Consider the following 22,899-nt stretch of genomic DNA (forward strand, 5'->3'; position numbering starts at 1 on the left):
GTCTGCAACTAGTTGTTGGCTCTGTGTATCTTGCACTGTTTAATGAAAGTGTGTCTGGGAGGGGCCCTTTAAGGGAGCGACTTGCTGTTGAGTCCGCCCCGTGACCCTGTCTGCAGCTGTGCCTGGCTCCCTTATTTTGATGTGTGCTACTTTGGCGTGTAGACGTTCCCTCGCTGTGCCTATTTCGATGTTGGGCTGAGCAACGTCGAAGTTGAACATCGACGTTGCCAGCCCTGGAGGACGTGTAGACGTTATTCATCGAAATAGCCTATTTCGATGTCGCAACATCGAAATAAGCTATTTCGAAGTTGGGTGCACGTGTAGACGTAGCCCTTGAATATCATTGTGGACAGCTCAGTGAAAGCTTCTTCTCTGGTTTAAAAAGAAAATAAGATGTTAGGATTCATAAGGAAAGGCACAGAAAGTAATACTGCGAATATTATAGTGCTATTATATAAATCAGTGGTATTTCTTTACTTGAAATACCATGTTCACTTTTGGTCAGCCAGCCTCACAAAGGAATATCAGAAACACAGTGTAGTTCAGAGGCAGATGATGAAAATGATTGGAAACATTAAAAGACTTCCAGAGGGAGAGGCGGGGGAGAGTGAGAGAGAGAGAGAGAGAATACGGGCGCTGTTTTGAGAAGAAACAAATGAGGGTTTGGGATAGAAGAGTGCAAAGTAGTGAATGGCAGCGAACACAGGATATTCAATTAAACTGACAAAGCACCATATTTAATACTAAAAAGAAAAAATATTTTTAAAGCATGTACTTAATCTGTAGAACAGACAGTTACTAGGTTCTGGACCTTAATGACATATTTAGGATTTTCAAAAAGGATCAGATTCTTTTGCAGATAAACAGAGCATGCAGAATTATATTAGATGGGATTTAAAAATTACAAGAATAGTGTGCCCTTATGCTTCAGGATATAAACCAGCCTTAAAATGTCAGTGTTTAAGAAGAGAATTCTCATATTTTTGAGTTATTTTAAATTGTTCACTATGTGATGTCTTATGTTGCCCTCTGAAATTTACTGGTCAGTGTCACACAAGATAATAACCAAATGGGTCACTAATATGACAAATCCTGTGTTCCTAATGCTCATATTGTTATCACTAAAGCTATGTCTACACTACCTAGTTTTTTCAAAAAAGCCAGGGATCTTTCGAAAAATCCCACAAAGTGTCTACACACAAAATGCGACCTTTCAATATTAAATTGGAAGTATGCAACACCTTTTCGGGCGGCCCTCTTCCTCTCCCAGATGAGGAAGAACTCCTTTTTCTGAAAGATTCTTTTGGAAAAAAAACATGCATAGGTGCCCCAGGGCGCTTTTTTCAAAAGAGCAGTCCTTATGGTGCCAGATTTCTCAATCCCTAGCCCGTTCTTTTGAAAAAGTGGGTGCTGGATGGACACTCTCTATCGAAAGACTGGATCGATTTTTTCTATGTGCTTTTTTTTGTGTGTGGATGTGCTCTTTCTAAGTAAATTTTTCTCAGAAGAGATCTTCCAGAAGAACTTCTTTCAAAGGATCACTGTAGTGTAAGTTTTGCCTAGGTTGGGGTTTCAAATTTGAGCCTGTGTGTGTTTGAGGAAGACTACAATAACAGAAATCATGGTGTTGGCTATCATGAAATTGTTCCAACAGTTTTATCTCAAAACAAAGTTTATTTTTGAGCCATTTTTTAAGTTTGTGGGTGACACTAATACATTAAAAAAGAAAGCTATCATATTTTGTAATCAGATATTCTATGTCTTCAGGGCATAGTGACCCTGTACAATGAAAATACGCGGCCTGTTTATAGCCTGTTTATAACAACTCAGGAATCTTATTAGTCTAAATGTCTTGGTATTTACTTGTTACACTCACACGTTTTTTGCCTGAGGAAGACAAAAATAGTTAATTTTGTTCATAGAATCAGGTTCCCTTATCAAACTGAAATATCATGTCAAGGCAGGATTTCTCATATTATTTTGGACACATGAATAGCATCCCATAGTGTGGAAGAAGACTGCGAGATTGGGGGTGAGAGGAAAAAAAGAAGCTAAATAGAATTTAAAGTTAAATACAGATAGTAGAATCTACACCAGCTCTTTGTAATTTTTGTATGGTTTGTGCAGACACAGAGAGAAAAAAATGAAGTGTAGTTGTTTTAGTTTAAATGAAATGAAAATGCAGCTAATTCTGTCTTGATTCACAAAGTGTAGCTTAATGTACTGTGCATGCTGTGGCATTATACCAGTCTCAGGCACAGTGAAGTTCATGAGCATCTCTTGATGGAGTAGGAAACCATTAGTTTGGACAAATGTTCCTGTTGTCGGTTACAAGAGATGGGCTGGCTGGTTCAGCCCTATTGTAGCCTGTGCATTCCCAAGGCAGACAGTGAGTGAACTGTATCCGTAGGGGGTACTCTAACGAGCAACATCAACTGGATTCTAACTGATGATAGATCCTAAATTATATGTGTAGAATCAAGTCATGAGTGTATTGCACAGGAGTTGTCCAAAGTATCTTGCTTATACGTAGTGGGATTGGGGTTGGCCCAGCTTGTTCTCAAGATAGCCAGGGCAGAAAGGTACGGGTAAGAAGAAGCTGTCTCACTAGTGTGTGATTGTGATTCATTGAGCCTCAGAATAAAGGGCTGGGGGACTCATGCACATGAGCTTCCTCTTCCCTCCACTATTCATCTCTTGTTCCTTACCCTTCTCTCTGCCTCAAAGTTCTTTGACACCTGCTGAACCTGTGGGTTGATGTGGCTCCCATGAAGCAGAGTCTGGGAAGAACACAGAGGAATCCATGGATACATTCAGAGTCTCACCCCAAAACATGACATGATAGGTGGTAGGCTTTGGCTTGTGGGCATAGAGGGGATGACACTGGGAGTGAATTTTGATGGACTTTGATTCCCAGCTGACTGCTCCCTCAGGATTACAGCAGTGGTCTTGAACTATGATCCAGTTTTATCTGTGGGGCTCTGGCCGAGTTCACTGTTTACAAAGCGGGGGATTAGCACTTGGTCCACAGTGAGTTTTTTCACACTTATGGTTTGTCACCAATAGAGTTATAGTAGACGTAGGGTGTTGTTTTTTTTTTTTTTGCTGAGGTTATTCTTCCAAATGTACAGGAGAATGAGCAGTAGTCTAGCACTGATTGTGCAAGTAGCATTTAATAGTACAGTCTTACTTTAGAAAGGATGAGAAGTGCTTTGTAGATGTACACTTACACAGGCACCACTGCAAATTGGTGTCATGATCTTTTCTTAGGGGCCTCACATAGAACAAGAACCACTGAACCACAAATTACTTCTGTTGTATAGTAACAGAGAGTAAGCTGTGCTAGTCTATACACTATCAAAACAAAAAGCAGTCAAGTAGCACTTTAAAGACTAGCAAAACAGTTTATTAGGTGAGCTTTCGTGGGACAGACCCACTTCTTCAGACCATATCCAGACCAGAACAGACTCAATATTTAAGACACAGAGAACTAAAAACAGTAAGCAAGGAGGACAAATCAGAAAAAGATAATCAAGATGAGCAAATCAGAGAGTGGAGGGGTGGGGGGGAAGATCAAGAATTAGATTGAGTTAAGTATGCAGACGAGCCCCTATAGTGACTCAGAAAGTTCACATCACGATTTAAACCATGTGTTAATGGTCCGAATTTGAATATAAATGTCAATTCGTCCACTTCCCTTTCTACAAAGGAGCGATAATTTCTTTTCAGTAACACACATACCTTGAGGTCATTGACAGAATGCCCCATTCCATTCAAATGTTGACTAACTGGTTTGTGGATCTGGAGTGTTTTGATGTCTGTTTTGTGCCCGTTGACCCTTTGTCTAAGGGAGTTAGAAGTCTGTCCCACACTGTACCGAGAACCTACTGATCACTATACTTATCTACACCCTTCTAGTTTCCATCCTGCACACGTGACTAGATCCATTGTTTACAGTCAAGCTCTTAGGTATAATCGCATTTGCTCTGATCCAACTGACAGAGACCAAAAACTACAAGAACTTTACCAAATATTCATAAACCTGAATTACCCACCAGGAGAAGTAAAAAAACAAATCGACAGGGCCAGACGCATACCCAGAAACCAGCTACTCCAAGATCAGCCCAAAAAAGCCAAGAACAGAACACCACTGGTCATCATTTACAGCCGCCAACTCAGACCACTGCAACGAATTATTAAAGACCTACAACCTATTCTTAATCAGGATGCTACACTCCAGAAGGCCCTGGGTGACATGTCTGTTCTCTCCTACAGACAACCTCCCAACCTCATGAGGATCCTTACTAACAGCCACAGTCTATACCCCAGGAACACCAGTCCTGGAACCTTTCCCTGCAACAAAGCCCGCTGCCAGCTTTGTCCACATATCTTCTCTGGAAATACCATCACTGGACCTAACCAGGTTACTCACAGAATCACGGGCACTTTCTCATGGTCCTCTGCTTACATCATATATGTCATCATGTGCCAACAATGCCCAGATGCTTTGTATATTGGACAGACTTTTAACTCCCTTAGACAAAGGGTCAACGGGCACAAAACAGACATCAAAACACTCCAGATCCACAAACCAGTTAGTCAACATTTGAATGGAATGGGGCATTCTGTCAATGACCTCAAGGTATGTGTGTTACTGAAAAGAAATTATCGCTCCTTTGTAGAAAGGGAAGTGGACGAATTGACATTTATATTCAAATTCGGACCATTAACACATGGTTTAAATCGTGATGTGAACTTTCTGAGTCACTATAGGGGCTCGTCTGCATACTTAACTCAATCTAATTCTTGATCTTCCCCCCCACCCCTCCACTCTCTGATTTGCTCATCTTGATTATCTTTTTCTGATTTGTCCTCCTTGCTTACTGTTTTTAGTTCTCTGTGTCTTAAATATTGAGTCTGTTCTGGTCTGGATATGGTCTGAAGAAGTGGGTCTGTCCCACGAAAGCTCTCCTAATAAACTATTTTGCTGGTCTTTAAAGTGCTACTTGACTGCTTTTTACTTCTGTTGTAGTTTGGGTTGATCAGTGTTGGGCCTAAAGGAAGAGAACATATACTAGTACTTTCTCTGTTGAAAAGGGATAGGTGGAGACCAGAGGTTCACATAATCATTGGGCTTAATATCAGTGGGTCTGAGCTTAATCGCTGTGTATTTTACATCTCAATTTCAGAATCAAAACCAAATACCTATAGATGTATGTGCTGACTTTTCTTTTTGTAAAATTTAATAGAAGGAAGTACAGGCTCTTTTTGAAGTTTCAGTGATTTTTGTTTTAATAAATTCGTATTTTCTTCTGTTGTGTTTGTGCCATGTTTATCTGTGCTTCATGTTTAAATGATTTCAGCAAGGGTCAGTGAGCAAGAAGCTGTCACTTGAAGATGCGTATTCCTTTAGAATTGTATCTGCTTTCCAGTGTACTAGCACATTGTTGGGCACAAATAGACCATTTAGCTGCTTATCGCATGCAAGGCTCCCAGTGCATCTAAGGTGCCTGTTCTCGCTAGGAAACAATACTGGCCAATTAGTTTCTGGGGTTTTGATGAAGTCCAGCTGGTTGGATACAGAACATCTGGTCCTGAATGTGTAAAAAGGGTATATTCGCATTATATACTTTATATATATATTATATTCTTTTAATTAACACAAAACAGAGAGAGCCCTAGACTGATACATGGAAAACTTTGACTTTTCTGAATGTGTGTGTGTACGTACGTATGTACGCACGCACACGCGTGCGCGCACACACACATATATATAAAGTTTTATTAATAAAACTTATGGTCACCTCTAGAAGTGAATAACCTATTAACTGTCTAGGTACCTGAAGTCTGATTCCAATAGGTGTTTATGTATGAGCAGGGACATATCAGAATTTAAGGAAATGGGTGGCCTGAATTTAAGTCCTATATGTTCTGCTCTATCTGGCATTTGCTATTTGCAATAAGATCTGGAATGGCATATGATCTTTCTTTACATGGTTAGTCAAAAAACTTGTTTAGAGGAGATGCATCAGCTGTGTAATAACAATGGCATGTTTCTATTTGTATTTGTTGTCTTTGGGACAGAGAAAAATTGATCTTTCTGAACAGAAATGACATGGATTATTCAAATTTGAAATATTAAACATCTGGGATGCAAAAATGCTTTGGATCGCTTGTTTCAAGTGTTATTAATTAAACATCTTGAGGAAAATCTCAAGGTTATAAAACCTGAATTCAAAATGTAACCGGATACCTTATTTTAGACACGATATATGTACATCTTACCTGTTGGACTAAAACATTTGCATTATATGTAAACAGTCAACAGATGGAGAGAGATAGATATGAACATAAGAACATAAGAATGGCCATACTGGGTCAGACCAAAGGTCCATCCAGCCCAGTATCCCGTCTGCCGACAGTGGCCAATGCCAGGTGCTCCAGAGAAGGAGAACAGAAGACAATGATCAAGTGATTGATCTCCTGCCATCCATCTCCTGCCCTTGTACTGAAGGCTAGGGCACCATACTTTACCCCTGGCTAATAGCCATTTATGGACCTAACCTGCAAAAATTTATCAAGCTCTTTTTTAAACCCTAATAAAGTCTTGGCCTTCACAGCCTCCTCCAGCAAGGAGTTCCACAGGTTGACTGTGCGCTGTGTGAAGAAAAATTTCCTTTTATTAGTTTTGAACCTACTACCCATCAATTTCATTTGGTGTCCCCTAGTTCTTGTATTATGGGAAAAGGTAAATAATTTTTCTATATTCACTTTCTCCACAGCATTCATGATTTTATATACCTCTATCATATCATAGAATCATAGAAGAGTAGGACTGGAAGGGACCTCGAGAGGCCATCGAGTCCATCCCCCTGCCCTCATGGCAGGACCAAGCACTTTCTAGACCATCCCTGAAAGCCATCTATCTAACCTCTTCTTAAATAGCTCCAGTGATGGAGATTCTACCACCTCCCTTGGCAATTTGTTCCAGTGTTTGATCACCCTGACAGTTAGGAACTTTTTCCTAATGTCCAACCTGAACCTCCCCTGCTGCAATTTCAGTCCATTGCCTCTTGTTCTATCCTCAGAGGCAAGGAAGAACAAGTTCCCTCCCTCTGCCTTATGACACCCTTTTAAATACCTGAAAACTGCTATCATGTCCCCCCTCAATCTTCTCTTTTCCAAACTAAACAAGCCCAATTCTTTCATCCTTTCTTCATAGGTCATGTTCTCTAGACCTTTGATCATTCTCGTTGCTCTCCTCTGGACCCTCTCCAATTTCTCCACATCCGTTCTGAACTGCGGTGCCCAGAACTGGACACAATACTCCAGCTGAGGCCTAACCAGCGCAGAGTAGAGCGGGAGAATGACTTCTCGTTTCTTGTTCACAACACACCTGTTAATGCATCCTAGAATCATGTTTGCCTTTTTCACAACAGCATCACGCTGTTGCCTCATATTTAGCTTGTGGTCCACTATAACCCCCAGATCCCTTTCTGCTGTACTCATTCCTAGGCAGTCCTTTCCCATTCTGTATGTGTGACACTGATTGTTTCTTCCTAAGTGGAGCACTTTGCATTTGTCCTTATTAAACTTCATCCTGTTTACCTCAGCCCATTTCTCCAGTTTATCCAGATCCTTTTGAATTATGACCCTATCCTCCAAAGAAGTTGCAACCCCTCCCAGCTTGGTATCATCTGCAAACTTTATAAGTGTACTTTCTATGTCAATATCTAAATCGTTAATGAAGATATTGAACAGAACCGGTCCCAAAACAGACCCCTGCGGAACCCCACTAGTTATACTTTTCCAGACGGATTGAAAACCATTAATAACTACTCCCTGGGTACGGTTATCCAGCCAGTTGTTCACCCACCTTATAGTAGCCCCATATAAGTTGTATTTGCATAGTTTATTGATAAGTATATTATGTGAGACCGTGTCAAATGCTTTACTGAAGTCTAGATATACCACATCCACCGCTTCTCCCTTATCCACAAGACTCGTTATTCTATCAAAGAAAGCTATTAGATTGGTTTGACATGATCTGTTTTTAACAAAACCATGCTGGCTGTTCCCTAGCACCTTACCACCTTCCAAATGCTTGCAGATGATTTCTTTAATGACCTGCTCCATTATCTTTCCTGGCACAGAAGTTAAGCTGACTGGCCTGTAGTTTCCCAGGTTATTCTTGTTCCCCTTTTTATAAATGGGTACTATATTTGCCCTTTTCCAGTTTTCTGGAATCTCTCCCGTCTCCCACGATTTACCGAAAATGATTGCTAAAGGCTCAGATAACTCTTCTATCAGCTCCTTGAGGATTCTAGGATGCATTTCATCAGGCCCTGGTGATTTGCAGACATCTAATTTTTCTAAGTAAATTTTAATTTGTTCTTTTCTTATTTTCTTATATTCTTATTTCTGTATCGCCCCTCAATCGCCTCTTTTCCAGACTGAAAAGTCCCAGTCTCTCTAGCCTCTCCCCATATGGGACCCGTTCCAAACCCCTAATCATCTTAGTCGCCCTTTTCTGAACCTTTTCTAATGCCAATATATCTTTTTTGAGATGAGGAGACCACATCTGCACGCAGTACTCAAGATGTGGGCGTACCATAGTTTTATATAGGGGAAGTATGATATCTTTTGTCTTATTATCTATCCCTTTTTTAATAATTCCAAACATCCTGTTTGCCTTACTAACTGCCACTGCACACTGCGTGGATGTCTTCAGAGAGCTATCCACTATAACTCCAAGATCCCTTTCCTGATCTGCCGTAGCTAAATTTGACCCCATCATGTTGTACGTGTAATTTGGGTTATTTTTTCCAATGTGCATTACCTTACACTTACCCACATTAAATTTCATTTGCCATTTTGCTGCCCAATCACTCAGTTTGCTGAGATCTTTGTGTAGTTCTTCACAATCCCTTTTGGTTTTGACTGTCCTGAACAACTTGGTGTCATCTGCAAACTTTGCCACCTCACTGCTTACCTCATTTTCTAGATCATTGACTGACCCCTGGGGAACACCACTAGTTACCCGCCTCCATTGTGAAAATTTACCATTTATTCCAACCCTTTGTTTTCTGTCTTTTAACCAATTCCCGATCCATGAAAGGATCTTTCCTCCTATCCCATGACCGCCTAATTTATATAAAAGCCTTTCGTGTGAGACCGTGTCAAAGGCTTTCTGGAAATCTAGGTATATTATGTCCACTGGGTGCCCCTTGTCCGCATGTTTATTAACCCCTTCAAAGAATTCTAATAGATTAGTTAGACACAACTTCCCTCTGCAGAAACCATGCTGTCTTTTGCCCAACAATTTGTGCTCTTCGACGTGCCTTGCAATTTTATTCTTTACTATTGTTTCTACTAATTTGCCTGGTACTGATGTTAGACTTATCGGTCTATAATTGCCAGGGTCTCCTCTAGAGCCTTTTTTAAATATTGACGTTATATTGTCCGTCTTCCAGGCATTGGGTACCGAAGCGGATTTAAAGGATAGGTTACAAACCACTGTTAATAACTCTGCAATTTCACATTTGAGTTCTTTCAGAACCCTTGGGTGAATGCCGTCTGGTCCTGGAGAGTTGTTACTATTCAGCTTATCAATTAACTCCAAAACCTCCTCTAATGTCACTTCAATCTGGAGAGTTCCTCAGATTTGTCACCTAAAAAGGCTGGCTCAGATTTAGGAACCTCTGTAACATCCTCAGCCATGAAGACTGAAGCTAAGAAATCATTTAATCGCTCCGCAATGACACTGTCTTCCTTGATCGCTCCTTTTATATCTTTATCCTCTAAGGGCCCCACTGCTTTTTTAGTGCGCTTCCTGCTTCTAATGTACTTAAAAAATATTTTACTATCATTTTTTGAACTTTTGGCTAGCTGTTCCTCAAAATCTTTTTTGGCTTTTCTTACTACATTATGACACTTAATTTGGGAGTGTTTATGTTCCTTTCTATTTTCCTCACTAGGATTTGACTTCCACTTTTTAAAAGCTGCCCTTTTCTCTCTCACTGCCTTTTTAACATGGCTGTTAAGCCATGGTGGTTCTTTGTTAGGTCTCTTATTGTGTTTTTTTATTTGGGGTATACATTTAAGTTGGGCCTCTAGTATGGTGTCTTTAAACAGTTTCCATGCAGCTTCCAGGGATTTTAGTTTAGTTACTCTACCTTTTAGTTTCTGTTTAACTAGCTTCCTCATTTTAATGTAATTCCCCTTTTTGAAATTAAATGCCAGAGTGTTTGACCGCTGTGGTGTTCTTCCCAACACAGGAATATTAAAAGTTATTATATTGTGGTCACTATTTCCAAGCGGTCCAGTAACAGTTACCTCTTGGACCAGATCCTGCATTCCAGTCAGGACTAAATCAAGAATTGACTCTCCCCTTGCGGGTTCCTGTACTAGCTGCTCCAAGAAGCAGTCATTTAAGGCATCACGAAATTTAATCTCTGAATCCCGTCCTGAGGTGACATGTACCCAATCAATATGGGGATAATTGAAATCTCCTATTATTACTGTGTTTTTTATTTTGATAGCCTCTCTAATCTCCCTTAACATTTCAGCATCACTATCACTGTCCTGGTTAGGTGGTCGGTAATATATTCCTAATGCCATATTCATATTAGAGGAATGAATTGTTATCCATAATGATTCTATGGAACATTTTGATTCCTTTAGGATTTTTGCTTCATTTGATTCTATATTATCCTTCACATATAGTACCACTCCACCACCAGCACGACCTGTTCTGTCTTTCCGATATAATTTATATCCCGGTATGATAGTGTCCCACAGATTGTCCTCATTCCACCATGTTTCTGTGATGCCTATTATGTCAACTTCCTCCTTTGATATGAGGTACTCCAGTTCACCCATCTTATTAGACAGACTCCTAGCATTAGTGTAAAAGCACTTTAAAAAACTACCACTATTTATATGTCCGCCTTTCACAGATGCGTTGGATTTTTTTATATGCGATTGTTTCACATCTGATCTTGCCCATATATTATTTCCCACGTTCCCTATCTGACTAACTTCTAGGGAATCCCTATCTATGGAGCCTCGTGTAAGAGAAGTCTCCGTCTAATCCAGGTGCTCCCCCGCACAAATCGGCTTTCCCCCACCTCTTAGTTTAAAAACTGCTCTACGACCTTTTTAATGTTTAATGCCAGCAGTCTGGATCCACCTTGATTTAGGTGGAGCCCATCATTCCTGTATAGGCTCCCCCTATTCCAAAAGTGTCCCCAGTTCCTAATAATCTAAACCCCTCTTCCCTACACCATCGTCTCATCCATGCATTGAGACTCTGAAGTTCTGCCTGTCTATCTGGCCCTGCGCGTGGAACTGGAAGCATTTCAGAGAATGCCACCATAGATGTTCTGGATTTCAGTCTCTTTCCTAGTAACCTAAATGTGGCCTCCAGAACATCTCTTCTACCCTTCCCTATGTCATTGTTACCGACATGTACCACGACCACCGGCTCCTCCCCAGCACTGCCCATAAGTCTGTCTAGATGCCTCGAGAGATCCGCAGCCTTCGCACCAGGCAGGCAAGTCACCATACGGTTCTCCCGGTCATCACAAACCCAACTATCTATATTTCTAATGATCGAATCCCCCACTACTAAAACCTGCTTCTTCCTAACAGCTGGCGCTCCCTCCTCCGGAGAAGTATCCTTGGCGCGAGAGGATACCATAGCACCCTCTGGAAGGAGGGTCCCAACTATGGGATGGTTTCCCTCTGCTCCCATTGACTGCTCTCCTTCCCTGAGCCTTTCATCCTCCGTAAGAGCATCAGGACTGTCAGATTGAAGGTGGGACAGCCCTACTATGTCCTGGAAAGTCTCATCAACAAACACCTCTGCCTTCCTTAGCTCCTCCAGTTCAGCCACCCTGGCCTCCAAAGCACGCACTCGGTCTCTGAGGGCCAGGAGCTCCTTGCATTGAGTGCACACATATGCCACCCGCCCACAGGGTAGGTAGTCATACATATTGCACTCGACACAATAAACAGGATAGCCCCCACTCTGCTGCTGGGCTTCTGCCTCCATTTCCTACTCTAATTATATATGAGGGTTTAATTAAATTAATTAATTAATTTAATAATTTAATTAATTAATTTATGGTAGCTATAAAAACTATGTGTGAGATGTCTGAACATAATTTGCTGTATTTGTAACTTTGTTATCCTCACTTTAAACATGTAGGAACCAGAAAAGGCTTAGCATAGAACTGAGCTCCAACTTACACAGCTTTCCTCAGTCTTTCCCATCAATCCAATTTGAAAGCCATTACTAAAACAACTGAATCTGCACGCAAATGTAAGTTTCGTAGAGCAGTTACAGCTAAATTGGACTTATGCAGCAGGGCACTGTCATATAAAACAGCAATGAGGCACATGTAATATACAAATGGTTAAATTAGTGACATCTTGGGAGGAAAAATAGTGCTTTTCTGAACACAATTATCGTGTTTCACAAGAAGTATAAAAGTGAAAGACAGACCAGATTGTGACAGGTTGAGGCCAGGGAGAACCTTGCAAGAGCAAAAGCAGCTCGAAGCAGCCCTGGCAATCAGGCAGAGTGGGAGCAGCCAGGGAAGATTCTGTCCTATGTCAGTTAGGGCCAGCTTGTCCCACTTGAGGCTGCCTTTTAAAAACCTTCCCTCAGTAGGGCAGAGGGGGAGAGTGCAGGAGGAGGTTGGAGAGCAGTGTGGAGATTTGAACAAGTAAGGAGGCAGTTAGGGAGAGGTGCAAACAACCAAGAGTTACAGCAGAGGTGGGAGCAGCTCCTGTAGGTAACCTCAGAGCTCAGCCAAAGGCTGAGAGGGCTGGGTGCTCTCACCCCCTGCCCTTCACATCCAGAGACTAAAGCTCAAACTCCAGCAAGGGCAACTGGGTCCACACGCTGTGGGATCAGGGATTGAGCAGAGGACTAGGGCCCAGGAGATACATGGACCTAGTCACAGTATATATTAAAATGCACTTTACCTCATAAAATGTGGTATGCACTAAAGGTACCGGCTCAAACTACCTCGCTACAGTTCTCTGTGTATTGTTAATATACCCGTCACTGTTGTACTGTTGTACTTGAATGCAAGTAATGCTACATAAAATAAATATTAAGTCAATAAAACTGTATTCTTTGCTTTTGTAATGCATATGAATATTTTTTCATACTATAGGTTTTCTCCCAATAGCTAATGTAAAATCACTTTCTCCCAATAGCTAACGTAAAATCACTTGTTTAGGAATAATATCCTACCCCTCACTCTGCTGCCAGGAAGTCATGCATAAATGAAATTTCCTCTTGTAAGACTGAGAGATTTAAATATTCATTAACAGTAGTGTGAAGAAACTTTGTATTAACTGGCGGGATTAGAGGTGGCCCTGATTCTGCAGAGCTTTAAGTCTGCTTTGTGCCATTCACTTTGCCAAAAAACAGATATAAGCCCAGTGTATCCTCCCATTTGAAGTGGATTCTTTGCTGGTGTAGGGTTGCTGTAGTGGCTGCCTGCCACCCCTTGTTCTGGCATGGAGTGGAGGCATAGCCAGGAGAAAGGGGGCTTAAAGAGCATATTGTTATACCCTGGGTACTGGAACCATGAGGCATAAGGGGCTGGTGACAAGGGGTTTGAGCCAACAGAGGTACATATACAGGGCATGTTTACTACTGGCAGCACCCTCTGCCAGCAGCGAGATCTCGTGCGGCTATGCTAATGAGCTGCAGGAATATGTTAATGTTCTATTACATTACTTTGGGCAGTTATAGGTGACCACTGAAGAACTTCTTTTAAGGCTATACTTTCCTCAATTTGTCACTTGAGGCAGACTTTTCAAGATGCATTTAGATACAGATGATTTTATTCTATTAATTTGTATTGTGACAGGAACTAAAAGCCTTTGTCAGGATTAGGGCCCTTTCTTACTAAGTGGTATAAAGACACACAGGAGGAGAAGTGGCTTAGCAGTCTAAGGGTTGGTCTACACTAGGCAGGTAAGTCAGTTGCAGATATGCAATTCTTGCCACAGCAATTCCATAGCTAGAATCTACTTATCTGCAATTGACTTACCTAGCTGTCTATGCACAGGGAGGTCAATGGCAGAAACTTTCCAATTGACCTCCCTTACTCCATGATATTAAGGAGTAACAGGTGTTGACTGCCAACACCACAAAATCAGATTTTGTGCTTCTCTACCAGGCTCGCAAAATTGAATTCGGAAGATCAGTCCTGACTAGGTTGATCTTCCCTGTAGTGTAGACATACCCTAATTTAAAATGAGACCAGCTGAGTGTGACAAAAGTCAAAAGAATATAGTGAAAGTAAGAGCATATATTTAGATAGGCTGGTAATAATCATAGTTGAATGATTTGTGACAAGAGGTGACAGGAAGAATAATCTCTGAAACCTCAATAATTTACTTAAGAAAATGGGTTTTCTGCCCTTGTATATTTCCCTTTTTACAAAAACAGGTAGCTCCTTTAGGAACAAACAGAAATTTGCTGGTGTCAGTGATTTTAAATGATGTGACTTTGCCCCATTCTTATGGATTGCAATGCTTCATGAAACATATTAGTTACTAGGAATGACAGGGAAAGAAATATGTTGAAAAGTGCCTAATAGTGGAATTGGGCCGAGGTGAGATGTGCAAAATATACACACAGAAAGCATATCAAACCCTTCTGGGGATAATGCTCAAGCGCCAGAGGGCAGAATGCTGTACTATCTCATATTGTACTAATAAACTCCCATTCAGGAGTTCAGAGCTGTCACTTTGCTGCTTATCATAGCCATTCATCACTTCAACGTAGCAATGGGGCTAGAACTTGGATTTAGGGCTTGTCAGAAATTTTCTGTCAGAACAAAATTCTGTTGAAAAATGCTGGTTTATTTAAACCTGAAATGTTTTGAGAAAGGGAGTTTGGATTTCAGGAACTTGCACTGTATCAACACGGCAAACTGTTAGGTTCCATTCCTGATCATCTGGTGGGCTTCTGGGTAGCCTGAGCTTCTTGGATCTACAGCATCAGGGGAACCCCATCATGCAACTGCTCCATGGCAATCTGTACTTCTACAGCATTCCCCCTCCCTGTCCATGTGGGTGGCTCCAGAATTGTGGATCAGACTTGAAGGCCAGCTGGCTCTCCGTACTGCAACATGCTGGAGCAGGCAGCCTTGGGAGCCAGCTGGCTCAGCAGTCTGGAAGCCCAGCGGGTACCCAGCTCCTGGGCAGTGTGCATGGCAGGGCTGCACTGGACCCTGGCGACTGCTGAATTAAACTGATATTCCTATCAGTTCCACTGATGGCAAGAATGTCAGTTTGTGTAAACTACTACTAGTTTTAGGTAGCAGATTTTGTTTCAAAAAACACTGTGTCAGTGTTTCTGAAATGAAATTTTTTTGATATCTCTGGTTTTAGATAGCTTTTAAAAATTGGTCTTTTTCCAATCAAATTTGGAATGACACCAAATTTTGAATATCAAAATTTCTTGAAAACTGGAAATCCCTGAGTTTTGGTCAGCTCTATTTGACTTATCATCCTGCAAAGGCACAGGCCTTTAAAACTGAATTGTAGAATAATCACCATTAACTGTTAGCAGTATAGGATCTGTGACATGCAGTGATTTGTACAGTTCTACTTTCATCAAGGAAAGGGCTTTGCTATATGTGTAAAATTGCCAGGCCATACTGTTCTTTGGATTTTGTTGCCTACTTTTTTACTTGACTTGCACATTTTTGGGATGTTAATCTGATGGTAATATTTGGTTTAATAAATTTTGCATGACGAAATAGCTGATATCCACTTGGAGATACAGCGAGAAACTCTGAGACCCGTAAGCATAAAAACAGTTCCTCTGTTTACAAAAACCATTTCTGCTGCATCATTTATATTCATCTGTTGGTGGATAGGAATTCAGTGATGGAAAGTTGGCATTTAGTCAGTATCCTTGTTTCTGAAGTACTGTTTGTGTCCATTTTTTCAAGTGTTGCCTTTTCTCTACCTCTTTAATTTGTCTCCCTACACATCCACATGGGGAGTTGGTATTTGTCACTTTACTGGCAGAGACTCTGTATGAGGCCCAGTCTCCTGAATTTAATCACCATTTATCTTCCATCTGTGCCTGAGCACTCTAGTCTCCATACCTATAGTATTATACAAGTTAGAAAACAGGTTAGTAGAATCTGCTATTACAATACTTTTTGATACATGCTTTCTCAATTTGTATGTGCTTATTTCTTTGATTTTGTGGGACCTTGTTTCTCTGAACAGAGGATTCATGTAACTTCCATGGACTTCAGTAGGAGTTTTTCAAATTCTGTGATGGAAGAGTAAGGTCCAACTCAACTTGGTTTTAGTGTGAGTATTTCTGGCAGCATAAATTTTATGGTCTCAAGAGTGTGGGTAAAAGAGCAAGAAACATTTCTTTGTGTACAACCCTGTGAATGCTTTTCAATAATTTAATCTTTATCTTGATGTTTTGTCTTTATTAGAAAGGTACTGAGAGAGAAAATTTTGGAAAATACTTCACTAGTAATTATCAAATGATAAAGTTTGATTTCCCCTGGTAAAGTATTATTACTAGATATGCTATAATGCTTTCATATATAAATAGATTCATAGAGTCCAGTTTATGTTCCTTTTGGTGTGGCTAATTCAATCATCTTTTAAGAACTTCAGAAGATGGTATATGCCTTCACCTGTAGTTGATTTAATTTAAAGTTGATGGCATGCAGCACCTCAAACAACAGAGCCCTTAGTAGCCAAATTACAAGACTGCTGAGCATCACTTTCAGTTGTTTTAATGAACACTGAGACTGTTCTACAATGTGTAGGTAGTGCTCAGTACCTTTCAGAACTGACTTCTTTAGCCCAGAGTGCTCACCATGTGCTTATTTGTATTGTCTCTGTTTCATCCCATTATTTATATTTATGATGAGTTTCACATTTAACACTTTCTATTTAATTTCGTTGGTCTCTAAAATTATTTAATAAAATATGAACATTGAAAATAAATTACAGGTCTCTGCAAACCTTTATTTACAATTACTTTTCTCCATCATTGATCCATAATTATTAATGAAACTTTTATAAAGTACTACATATAATACCTGGATAGCAGCAATAGCTGCTGTGTATAACATGTTAATAAAAAAGAAAATATGTAGGGGATGGGGAAGGTCAAAGTTAAGTTTAACTGAGCTTATGAGTTATTTTCATTTCATTTATTCACGTATATCCAATAAAGAGCTATATAGAAGTGGTTATTCTGTCTGCGAAAATATACTGGGGTGTGTATAGATTACAGAGATTTGTTGACAGAAGTTTTTGTCGGAGAGCTACTGGACTGCCTGAACTCTCTCTTGACAAAACAGCCAACTGGAAGCACTGCAGACAGGGCTGCCCAGTGTCTGGGACCTCTCTGGAATATCCAGACCAGCTGTCTGTCAGAGGCATTATGCCTTGTGAGGAGTGGGATAAGGATTTACTGTTGACAGAACACCTTGGGCATCTGGACGCTCCCGGGGTTTTGTCGATAAAATACCAGTTTTGACAACAAAACCTTCTAGCGTAGACATAACCCTGTGTATGGATGCCTTGCATTTGTGGGCCTCATAATGAAATTAACCAGCCTCTGTTGAACAGCACTCTGAACTCTAATTACATTAATATTAAATGTTGTAACCACCACACACCCACATGCACACAGGCACTCCTCATGTCCGGAAAAGTGATTTTCATGAATGAGTAGAAATTCATTAGATGTGACTGAGAACTGAAGGCAAACAGCATTCAGGAAGTCTACACAGCATAGACAGGTCATGAGCTACTTAACTACAGGCCAAATGCAGTTTCTACTCCAAAGCTATCAACATGACAGATTTTATACTGATGCCAAATAGAGGGATGCCATTTATTGCAGTGATAGGGAGCACTTATTCTGCATTGTTTTCAGTGCTGGGTTCCTCTGTTCGCCTAATCCTCTTTCTCTCTCTCTCTCTCTCTCTCTCTCTCTCTCTCTCTGGCTACACACTGCCAGTCTCTCTCCTTGCACTGTTGCTCTCCTTCTCTTCAAGTTGTAACTTCCCCTTCCACTGAGGAGAGGAACCTCCTCTTTTCACTTTCTCAGAGGGAGGGGCTACCTCCTCTCCAAGTTAAAACAGCAGTGCATTTACCCAAAATCCTGTATCCTCTTACATAGTTGAGTCCTTTCCTCATTTTTACAAATAACTGGCTGTTACTTAGAAGCCTAAATGGGTGCTGAGGTCTTGAAAACCTGGCCCCATGTGTGGATTCTGAGCTGTTTCAAAATTTGATCCAATGATTTTGGACAAGCAGGGCTCTGAGAGAGATTAAAACTAATGAACTTAAAGTGTCTCTAAGTTCATACTTTATTAAAGTCAAATCATTTTCTGAAGTCTGATAGCTAAAGCTGTTTGCCCCTGTTGGGGATAAAAGGGCCATCATGAACTGGGCAGCAAAGGCCACAATGATTTAAGAGACAGTAGGGACTAACTACTTAAAGAATTAATTTATATTTCACCTTAGTGAAGCCCAGTTCCTATAGAAAATAATGCCCATCTCTCTGAGCATTTATTAGCTAGCTCACCACCATGATATCAGAATGCCGTGCTCAGTCAGAATTCAACTGAGGAATCGAATGTCAAATCTCTGATTTCTATTCCTTTTAAAAATCTCATCCCATCCTGAGACGAACCTTATAGCACCTAGTATGACTGGAAGTTTTGCGACTAGGAAACTCACCTCCATCAGGGCTGCTCCATCACTTGTGACTAGTTGGCTACGTCTACACGTGAAGCCTACTTCGAAGTAGCTTATTTCGATATAGTGACATCGAAATAGGCTATTTCGATGAATAACGTCTACACGTCCTCCAGGGCTGGCAACGTCGATGTTCAACTTCGACGTTGCACAGCACCACATCGAAATAGGCGCAGCGAGGGAACGTCTACACGCCAAAGTAGCACACATCGAAATAAGGGTGCCAGGCACAGCTGCAGACAGGGTCACAGGGCGGACTCAACAGCAAGCCGCTCCCTTAAAGGGCCCCTCCCAGACATAGTTGCACTAAACAACACAAGATCCACAGAGCCGACAACTGGTTGCAGACCCTGTGCATGCAGCATGGATCCCCAGCTGCCGCAGCAGCAGCCAGAAACCCTGGGCTAAGGGCTGCTGCACACGATGACCATAGAGCCCCGCAGGGGCTGGAGAGAGGGCGTCTCTCAACCCCTCAGCTGATGGCCGCCATGGTGGACCCCGCAATTTCGATGTTGCGGGACGCGCAATGACTACACGGTCCCTACTTCGACGTTGAACGTCGAAGTAGGGCGCTATTCCTATCCCCTCATGGGGTTAGCGGCTTCGACGTCTCGCCGCCTAACGTTGATGTTAACTTCGAAATAGCGCCCAACACGTGTAGCCGTGACGGGCGCTATTTCGAAGTTAGTGCCGCTACTTCGAAGTAGCATGCACGTGTAGACACAGCTGTTGTGATATAGCAGCATTACTACTTGTGGGACTGAGCAATCATGATTCTTTCACCTACTCAGTTTAATTTTTAATGGGCTGTCTGCAAAGTAGCACAGAGATTTTAAGATCATCCTGTTTTTCTTGAGCCCTGAATGGCACAATTGTGATCTGTTAGGATTCCCGTTTTTCACTTCATTTCAGTCTGTCTTTGGACTCAGTGTGTCTATATAACAGCCAGCTATTTGATCATAATATGGTTGAGCATATGGTTATGCTTTTGCTATGAACTTGCTCCCCTTGAGTAACCCCACATTTAATAAGCAGCTGAAATCATTTGCATTGCCTACTGAGCATTTTACTGCAAGTCTTACAGTATTGCAGGTCTCATCTCCTGGAGTCTTGTGATATGTGAGAATCTCAGGTTTTGTTTCAATATCACTAACAAGAAACAAAGCCCACCTGGTTTCAGATAAATGCTTGAAATGTAATCCACAGTGCACGCTAGAGGCTTGGAAACAAGAAAGCAAAAAAACAAAATCCAAAATTTTATTTAAAATCTGATGTTTTTTAAGCCATTCTTGTGTTTTTTTGGAATTGGACATGATATTGGAATGCTTACACTTGTCAACACCAAAACATTATCACTTCAGAGATGCTTTCAGATACTTCTGTGTTTGGCCCTACCCTGTTTTAATGGGGAAATGTGAGGTATGTATCTGATTTTCTCTATATTTTAAATTGGAGTAATATATAAACAAAATTATTGGCTGTCCACCAGAGAATAGCAGACAGGACCTCAGTGCAATTCCAAGGACTTCAGCAGGTCAGTGCTTCAAGCCATGAAGTGCAATATCAGGATACTGAATATGAAAGGGGGCGACAGTTCAGGATTGGTTCTAGGTTCTATGGGCTATGTCTACATTACAGCAATCTGTTGACAAACGTTACTGTTGGAAGAGATCTTCTAACAAAACTTCTGTTGACAGTTTGTGGCCACACATGCAAGTAGATTGCTGTGTCAATCTGCTCTGTTGACAGAGAGCAGCCAGACTGCCCAGCTGCTCTCTTGAAAGAACAGCTGACTGGAAGCACAGCGCACAGGGCTGCCTGGATACCCAGAAGCCCAGTCTGTCAACAGAGGACTCCCCGGAGCATCCACACAGCTTTTTTTGTTAACAGATTCTGTCAAGAAAGGCGTTCTGCCTCATGGGGGAGAGGCAGAAGGCTGTCAACAAAAGTGGTGAGTTCTGTCGGCAGTATGTCAACATAACACACTTTTAGCGTAGACACTCTGCAGGTTTTGTTGACAAAATGCCACTTCTGTCAATAAAACCCTCTAGTGTATATGTAGCCATGGAGTATTAGGGTCTGCAAGTCCTGCAGCACTATACTCATGCTGCTAGGGTGTTGTGAGAAAACAGACTCAAGTGCTTTTAGAATGACAGTTTGTATCCCTCCTGACAGTGGTGTTGTGATGCTCTGGAATGAGCTGTATCTTTTCTCCTATGAAATACAAGGTTCAGTATAAGGGCAAAGGGGAACCAGAGGAGAAGAATCAAGTAGTCCTGTAACACATTACAGACCAGTATTTTTATTTTGTATCCTCACTTTCCATGGTACTGTGAGGTTTGGCTAACATGCCTGGTTTGCCATTACCTCTTCAAATCCATGTAAATTTGTTTTACAGTACCAAAGGGCTGGGGTTATTAGCTCATCTGTGGTGCATACATTTGAGGGCTTCTTTAAAATGACACAATAATATTCTGCTGTTGTGCTATCCTTGAACAGAGCCTGGACCATATAGACATTATGATGCAGATATTTCTCATGTGTATGAATAATAGTCTTCAAAGAGGATTTAAAATCAAACATCTGTAAAAGCAGGTGATGCAATGCACAGCTCTTCAGCGTGTGACAATGCAGGATGGAATATTCTTTGGTCGCAGTACAATCAATAATGGACTGTAGGTGAGGACAACATTCCGTCCCAAATTAAATGAGAAAATAAACATTTAAATAGTTACAGAGCTTTCCATGCATAAAGTCTGAACATATTTTATGTGGAAAAGCTATTTTTATATCCTTGAAAAATAATTTATCACTAATCTTGCCAAAGACCTGGTATTTAAGAAAAAAAATCAAACTATGTTATTTTTACTGTCTGATGGTTAACGTAGTACTTTAAATACGTTGTGATTTATTTGTAAGTCTGCAGAATAGTTCTCCACAGGGGGCGGACAAAGTTGTCAGGCTCCTGGGCAAGGGGCGGGGGCAGCTCCCCCCTGTTCTGAGAAGTGGTGGATCCTGTGTGGAAGGGAAAAGGGACTCAGGTGCTTCTAGAATGTTGCCTGGAGTGTGTCATGCTGTGCCCTCCCACCCAGCACTCAGAGCATGCCACGGAGTGCTCTAGTGGTAATTTACAGAGCTGGGAGCTCCAACTACTGTGGCAGCAATGGTTGGAAGCCTCAGGCCCTTTTCAATTACCGGGCCCTGGATCAACTCTCTTTTTGTCCCCTCTTGTGGGCAGTCCTGGTTCTCCATTTTAAATGATCAGAAACACTCACGCATGTGCTACAACAAACCAGAAGATGTTTCTGGCAAGGAAATGTTGATAATGAGATTGTGGTTTGTTGGCACAACAGAAATGCAGACATTTTTAGAGTGGTTCCTTACACCAAAACACATTTAAATGCTTTTGCTCCATTTTATCACTACTGCCAGAAACAACAGGAAAGATTGTACTGCTGTAATGTTTCAAATTCTAGACTACCTATGTTCCTAAGTTAATACTTTATAACCATTTTAAGTCTTGTTTTATGTCTGTCCATTGTCTTCATGAAATCACGTCAGCAATTCTCTCCCACTACAAAATGAAAACACGAATTTGAACTAGTGTATTAGAGGTGTGGGTGCTTAGCCCCACAATATTCTCCTGGTGCTTTGTTTTGGAGATAGATGCAGTGTTTTAGTTTCACTTGCTTTGTGACGCTCAGCAACCTTTTATTCTCATGGTGAGTTTACTTTTATTCAAGTACAGTGAACTATATTTTAATGTTATGTTTCCCCCTCCCCCCCACACATCCAGTTTGTTCAGTGAAAATTAAGAAAATCCCTGCTGGCAGACAACCAGTGCATTGATTTACCACTTGATGGCATCGTTCTCTTATATGGGAACTGTGTCCACTTCACCAGGAAGGCTATTTTGCTTCCATGCTTTGCGTGAGAGCACTTTAAAATGGTATTCCAGAGTAATAAAGAAAGAAGAAAGATATTAATATGCTTCAGTAAATGAAATGAAAGCCCTGGATGTAGCTTCATAGCCTTGTTCCTTTTCTCCTGTGTACCGCTTAGCACCCCTCCCTTAACTACTGAAGGATGGTAGCTGTAGGAAGTGTTTGTCAG

The 22,899-nt window shown here is 41.2% G+C and overlaps 1 protein-coding gene across 3 annotated transcripts in view; it reads left to right on the top strand.

Annotated features, from left to right (window-relative positions):
- GRID1 (glutamate ionotropic receptor delta type subunit 1) overlaps positions 1 to 22,899 on the top strand; it is an 898,770-nt gene that overhangs the window by 335,432 nt on the left and 540,439 nt on the right. The gene's annotated exons all lie outside the window — the stretch shown is intronic.

The sequence above is a fragment of the Carettochelys insculpta genome, chromosome 7 (genome assembly GCF_033958435.1).
Source record: "Carettochelys insculpta isolate YL-2023 chromosome 7, ASM3395843v1, whole genome shotgun sequence".
Taxonomy (NCBI): Eukaryota; Metazoa; Chordata; order Testudines; family Carettochelyidae; genus Carettochelys; species Carettochelys insculpta.